Source organism: Furipterus horrens, unplaced genomic scaffold, assembly GCF_987537825.1.
Source record: "Furipterus horrens unplaced genomic scaffold, mFurHor1.1.pri manual_scaffold_13, whole genome shotgun sequence".
In the NCBI taxonomy this organism is placed as follows: Eukaryota; Metazoa; Chordata; class Mammalia; order Chiroptera; family Furipteridae; genus Furipterus; species Furipterus horrens.
In genome coordinates, this window is record NW_028327183.1 from 42246800 (window position 1) to 42253607 (window position 6808).

At 38.1% G+C, this 6808-nt stretch overlaps 1 non-coding gene across 1 annotated transcript; it reads right to left on the bottom strand.

The window, feature by feature from the left end:
- Positions 1–4556: 4556 nt before the first annotated feature.
- Positions 4557–4659, bottom strand: LOC149994767 (U6 spliceosomal RNA). Its single transcript, XR_016507972.1, has one exon. It is a non-coding gene; the product is annotated as a U6 spliceosomal RNA (small nuclear RNA).
- Between the last annotated feature and the right edge of the window lie 2149 nt (positions 4660–6808).

Genomic DNA, 6808 nt, shown 5'->3' on the forward strand with positions numbered 1-6808 from the left:
AGATGGAAGATACAAACAGCATTGTACATAGCACAAGCCTCAGTCCCCTTCAAAGTAGGCACCGGGGGACCTCACACAGTTCTCCCAGTTACCGCTAGCTGCCCCGTTGTATTTTCCTGAATCTCTTCAACAGTCTGAAATCTATTCTCCTTCAAAGGTGATTTTAGCTTTGGGAAAAGCTGGAAGTCACAGGGCACCAAATCTGGGGTGTAGGGGGAATGAAACACCGGGTGATAGGACGTTTTGCAGGAAAAAACTGCATGAGAGGTGATACACGAGCAGGTGCATCGTCATGATGAAGCTGCCAATCACCAGTTGCCCATAGCTGCGGCCTTCTGAATCATCCAAATAGTTTCCAGGGGAATGTTCAAACTTAATACAAAATGTGATGGAGATTCATTGTTCTACTCACTCAGTCATTTTTAATGCGACAGCCAGACAGTACGTGTGCTCACTCAGCGGTGTCTATGGCCCCCACTGACTAGTACAGTGAAGTCATCATTGTTCACGCATGTGCATTCCAGTCCACTCCTTGGCTGCCAGGTTCCATCGATGCCACGCAAACCCTTCTCGTTATATAACTGTAGAACTCACGAGACATAAAAGAGGTTTTATTATATTGCTAATTCACATCTTTGGTCTAATTTATATGTGTATAAATCCATGTACTTTAAAATTAGATTGCTTTTCTAAAAAGGAAGTTAGTAGTACCTGAAACATCCTCGGGATTTTATGGGAGGTTAGGTAGAAGCACATCACCCCTGTGCGTACGTCTGGAGATGGCAGTGACAGTACCATTATTTTTGTGAAGATTATGCACATTTTCCCTGTGAGACCCAAGTAGTCGTAAGATCACTTCCTTTCCTATGAAACAACAGCTTCTTAACTATTTTGGAATGAGGTCCATCTCTGGAAAGTTTGTCCTGGTCACGATGATAATGAGAGGAAGAGGGTTGCTTAACTATTTCTACAACATAAGTATCTCTATTATTAATGCGAGCACTAGAGAGTTAAACTCATCTGGTACATAAGTATTCAAGATGTACACATTAAAGTAATGGTGTTTCTATATTCAAAAACTTTTTTGTTTGTTTGTTTTCTTCCTCAGTGCTGGTTGATTGAGAGAGAGCCCAGTGTCCTCATTGCCAGTAAGTGTTTTGCTATGATTATTTGTGAATTTGGAAAAATAATGAGGTGTTAAGAGTTGGAGCGAACTGGAGCAGTAATAGAATTCTTTCTGCAATCTGCTGCATTTCTCCTCTTTGTAAATACAGCTGATAAGAGAAGTGATGTTTATAGATAGAGCAATGCAAACTAAGTTATCTGACTCAGAATTATATAGAATGCATTACATCGTTTACCTTCTTTTAGAAAATCATGTGTAACTTCTTAACTTACCTTTTATCTTTCTAACCTTTTATAATGAAAATGAAAAAGGTTTCTGGTTTAAAAAATCTTGATAGTATAAATATAAAATACAAAGTTTTCTGATTCTGTTTCTCCTCTCCTAATCTTCTCATGAAATAACCGTTTCAGATGAAATTGTTGGGTTTGGTGTCTTTTTTTTCCTCAACGTTTTTTCCTATGTATATACTGATATGTATACATACAATTTTTTTTACAACATTTTTTAAAAAATGAAGACTAGGGTGGTACCTTTCTTGAAGTAAATATAGGTCATTCAGAAAATGTTTGTATAATCTGTTATGCGACCATACGTTGATTTATTTAGGTTTATATTGAGAGACATTTAGATTGTGTCCACTTTTGGTTATTTCACATAATGTTGGCAGGCTGCACTGAAGGATAGTTTTTTACCATTTTACATTCCTAGTAAAAAATATGAAAGTTCCTTTTCCTCACATTCCTACGAATACTGTCTATTACCAACCATCATTTTTTAAAATATAATTTATTTTTAGAGAGTGGGGAAGGGAGGGAGAAAGAGAAGGTGAAAAATATTAACGTGAGAAACATCGACTGGTTGCCTCTCTTATGTGCCCCAACCAGGGACCGAACCTCCCACCCAGGCATGTGCCCTGACTGGGAATCGAACTGGCAGCCTTTCTCTTTGCAGGATGACGCCCAACCAATTCAGCCACACCAGACAGGGTAGTCAGTCTATCATTGTTCTTGTCATTCTGCTCAGTGAAAAATTATATCTCATTTTTAACATTTAAAAAAAAATGATTGAAACTGAGCATCCCTAGAAATATTTTTACACATTTATACTTGTTTTTTTCTTATATACCTCCACATCTTTTGTGCATTTTTCTTCATCTATTACCTTTTGATATTCACTTTTAAGTCCTGTACTGTCAGTTGGAACTCTGTAATGATGGAAAATGTTTTATAACTTTGCTGCCCACTGCGTCAGCTGCATGTGTCAATTGAGCACTTGAAATATGTCTGATGTAACTGTGTAATCTCATTTTTATTTTATTTTAATTAATTTAAATTTTATTTTATTATATTTTAATTTATCCTCGGCTGAGGGCATTTTTTCATTGCTTTTACTGTAAGAACGGTGTCGCTCAGATAACCACGAGGAGGCAGTGAGCAGACAGAAAGCTTATTTGAGGAAATTAGCAAGCAGAGAGGAAGCCGTGCGGTGAAGGGCCCGAGTCCAGGGTCCTAGGGAAGGAGGGGCTGTTTTATAGGGGGAGAAAAAAGAAGCTATTGAATTCAGTCGTTATCTCGCAGCTGTGAGTCTAGGGCTCATCAAGGGCAAACGGAGCTCTGGCTGATGTACCCCACTATCATGGGAAACTCCCAGGCAGCTGCAGGCGGGTGGGGAGAGGGGGGTTGGCGTGGGAGCCTAGGCTGTCATTTACAGCTAGAGGAAAGAAGGGAGGAGGGGAGAGGAAGAAAGAAACACCAATGTGAGAAACATTGATTGGTTGTTCTGCTTTGAGAAATGTGTTTTCCTTTAATTGACAATTTCTTTTCTTTCGAGGTTTACTGAGACAGAGTGTAATTGAAAAAAATTGTTAGATATTTAAAGTTATGATTTGATATATGTATATATTGTAAAGGGATTCCCCTCCATCAAGTTCATTAACAGAGCCATCACCTCACGTATTTACTTTAGAATGTGTTTATTTTAGAAAATAATTTCAGATTCTTTAAAGTGTGCGTATGTATCTTCTCTCCAGCGCTCCACCCCAGCTACAGGAGATAGTAAACTGTCGCTGGGCAGGAGAAGTAACACAGCAGCTTGTTACTCTCCAGCTCTGCAATCTCACCAAACACAAGGAAAATGAAAAGGACGAGTGTGTCTTCGATTTCTCTGTTTATGTTTTAATAGATGTTGTTATATGTTATTTGAATGAAACTACAGAAAGATTTTTTTTAAGTTTTGAAGAGAAACACTTTTTCTGACATGGTGGGGTATTACTATCTGGAAGGATCATTGTAACATTTTTTTAATCCTTGCCAAAGGACATCTTTTTATTGTTTTTAGAGAAAGAGGAAGTGGGGGAAAAGAGAGAGAAACATCCATCAGTTGCCTTCTCTTCTGTGCCCTGACTGGGGACTGAACCAACAAACCCTGACCAGGGATTGAACTGGCAGCCTTTCAGTCAACGCTCTGGCCAACTGAGCCACACTGGCTAGGGCGATGCTTCTTTTATCAGAGCCTTTCATGAAAGTGGAAGTGCCACAGTTGCTAATCTGCTAATCTCTTTTCTTAGCCCCTCAATGCCTCTTGGTTTCCCTTGGGTTTGCTGAGGTGCCTATAGGTCACTGATTAGAGTTCTGATAAATTCCCTATATTTTAAAAGTTATAGCCTAAAGTAGACGGTGTGCAAATCATGCTAAGTGAGCTTCCAGACAGTAACTAATATACCGTTTCTTCACACTTTTATTAATTTTCTGTGTGATACGTAGATCACTTGTAAGTGAGAATAAAATGCAGGCCTATATAGGTGTTTTCTCTAAGCCCAGTGTACTTCAGTGATGAGCAGAATAAATGCAACACTGTCTCTTTTAAATGCAAGAGAAAAACTTTAAAAAATTCTTTTCTTTAATTTTGGTAAAATGCACATAACATAAAATTTACTGTCTTAACTATTTTTAAGTGTGTAGCTCAGTAGTGTTGAGTATGCTCACACTGTCTCACAGCTCATCTCCACCAGGGCTGCCGTAACAGAACAGCACAGACTGGGTGGCTTAAACAGTGTCAGTTTACCTTCTCACAGTTTTGGAGGCTGTAAGGAAGTCCAAGGTCAAGGTATTGTCATGTTTGGTTTCTGGTGAGACCTCTGTCCTCGACTTGGATGAGGCTTTTTCTCTCTGTGTCCTTATGTGGCCTCTTCGCTGTGTGTATACACTTCTTGCATCTTTCTTTTCTGGTCAGGGCCTCAGTCCTGTTGGGTTAGGCCTTCACGCTTATGGCCTCATTTAACACACTTAAAGACCCCTTTTCCAAGTACAGTTACATCATGACCTTCAACGTAGGGACATGGGGTGTGGGGAATGCTGTTCAGTTTTTTACCAGGTCCATCTTCATTCTTTTGCATGTAGATACCCAACTTACAGGAACACTCTTTATTTTTTAAAATATGGAACACTTCACAAATTTGCGTGTCATCCTTGCACAGGGGCCATGCTAATCTTCTCTGTATTGTTCCAGTTTTAGTATACATGCTGCCAAAGCAAACACAGGAAAACTTAAAAATTTAGTTCATTTTTCATTAGGGTCTGGTATTACTTTGTTCAGTTAAAACGTGTCTTGATTATTGTTAGCATTGGCCACATTTAGAGAAAGTATTTGTGCATGCATACAAGCTCACATAATCTGATTTGCCCAGAAATGTAGTAGCAGGCTAGAATTTACCTTCTATGGCAGTGATTTCAACCGGTCTGCCTCGGCATACTGGTGTGCTGCAAGAGTTTCTAAAACATGCGATACCTGACTATTTATTTAGGGACACAGCTTCTTTGCCCGTAGTTTGTCAAATAAAGTGACGACAGGCAACAAATAATAGCTGTTCGGTGTGAATGAATACAACTTAGAACTATTGTTTTTTGTCAGGTCAGCAAACAATGTATGTTTTGGTGTGCCACAGAACTTTGTGGTTAGCTCATGTGTGCCATGAGATGGAACAGGTTGAAGATCGCTGATCTCTAGTGATGCTAGGAAATGTCATATTTCAATGTGCAGAAACTGGTCTGTGTTTTTCATGTGATTATAAGTTCTTACAGATGAGTGAAAACTAGTTTTTTAAAAAATTGTGTTCCAGTGTAATTCTTAGGTTAGTTTACAGAAGCCATGAATTACATGTTATATTGTTTTCCGAGGTATGATGGTTTAAAATTGGTCAGCTTTCCCCAACTTAGGGATTTGTTGAGGTAATTATGTTCCAGTATTAATTTATTTCATTTGTAACTATTTCTTTTCATAATATGTAGATGTGAAAATCCCCATGGAAAACTTAGCATATTTTGCTAGAGTTGTAAGAAGTGTATCTGCCATCGGTGTGTCCAGGCACGTGCCCCAGCCAGGAACTGAGCCAGCAACCTTTCAGTTTGCAGGCTAATAGTCAATCCGCTGAGCCACACCAGCCAGGGCTTCAAAATTCATTCATTTTGAAATTGCATGGTGATAAATCTCAAAGGAAATGGCACAATTTTTACATGTGAGGAAATATAAGTAATGACTATATGAAATAATATATAGCTTTGCTAAAACAAAACAAAGTAACTTTGGAAGTACTGTTTTATGCAAAATTTTTCATTTATCGAGGAGACGTTTTATACCTGCTATGTTGATGAACATTGAGAGGAGGGAAGGACCCGGTGCCAGCCATTCACAATGCTGCTGTCTTTATAAATAATACAATTCTGATGGAAGAAATGTAATTGTATATATCTATGAGTTTCTTCTCAGGTAATTACTCAATGAATCTGGCTTTTATTCTGGTTTACCAACTATATTCATGCTCTCTTCTTCAATTTGAGATAGGAATATCGTGTAGAAACGGTTCATTAGTCCTGCAGTGATCCTACGAAAAACATCATTCGAGAGCCTGCATCTGACTTTGAGGTTGGAGAATTCTGGGGCTATAATAGCCTTTTCCGTTTGGACTTATTTGCAAATGAAGGATACTTGAATCGACAAAATGATACAGTCATTTTAAGGTAGGAAAGATTTGATGCTGTGGCTTTTGTCCGGAGGAAATAATGGAACCCACTAGAAGTTTATTTTAAAGTTTATACCTTTAACAAAGATGAATATTGAAATGCATACTAACCATAACCGTAGTATATGTTCTGAACCATTTCATTTCAGGAGTCGTGTGCAGTCAGTGAGTAAGTCAGTCAGAAATGTGTTTGACATCTAGTTAGTAATTCCATAAAAAGGAAAGTACTTCTAATAAGTACAGTAAGTTCCAATTTACCTTTTGAACTTCTTGCAGCCTCACTATTTGCAAATCAAAGAATAGCGAAAATCACATACTTGTTTTTTTCACTTGACCTTGCTCATATTTGGGTGACTGACTGGTTTTATAAGGTTAATTTTACAAAATGATTTTCAGATCCTTCTAGATAATAAATTAAAAGTAAGGGAATAGAGACAAAAACTGACAAAACAAAGTGATAGAGTTGGTGTGTTATTTTCAAGAAAAGACAAGACAAACTCTCAAAGCACAAAACCCCATCATTGGAATAAACTTTACACGTCAGAAGTTTCGGTCATCATTACAAGGTGTTTTAATTTGATGATAAAAAATGATGATAAAAACGAGGGCTTGGATATTTAAAAGGTCGATTCATCCCTGGCCAGTGTGGCTCAGTTGGTTGGTGT